Source organism: Myotis davidii, unplaced genomic scaffold (genome assembly GCF_000327345.1).
Source record: "Myotis davidii unplaced genomic scaffold, ASM32734v1 scaffold845, whole genome shotgun sequence".
NCBI classification, from domain to species: Eukaryota; Metazoa; Chordata; class Mammalia; order Chiroptera; family Vespertilionidae; genus Myotis; species Myotis davidii.
Window position 1 is genome coordinate 1,283,590 of NW_006296223.1, and position 344 is coordinate 1,283,933.

Here is a 344-nt window from a genome sequence, read left to right on the forward strand (position 1 = left end):
CGCCAGCCAGGGTCCCCAGTGCCTCCGGCCCTGCACCCTCCTCGAGGAGCGGCTCACCCTCCCCCAGCCTTCCAGCCCCGAGGGTCCGCCTGGGGGCCCAGGGCCTCAGGACCGGCATCCTTTCCCCCTCACCTCCAACCCAGGGCGAGGCCTGGGAGGTCTGCACGGCCGGATGGAAATGACCCACCAGGTGAGCAGCCCGGGCTGTTCACACAGCAAAGGGTCCCCCACCCACTCGGGCCATGAGTCCAGGAGGGCCCAGAGCGCCTCCAAGGCCTCTGGACATTCACACCATGGTGGGAACTGGGTCATTTGCAGCAGAGAGAAGCCAGGCAGAGGGAGTG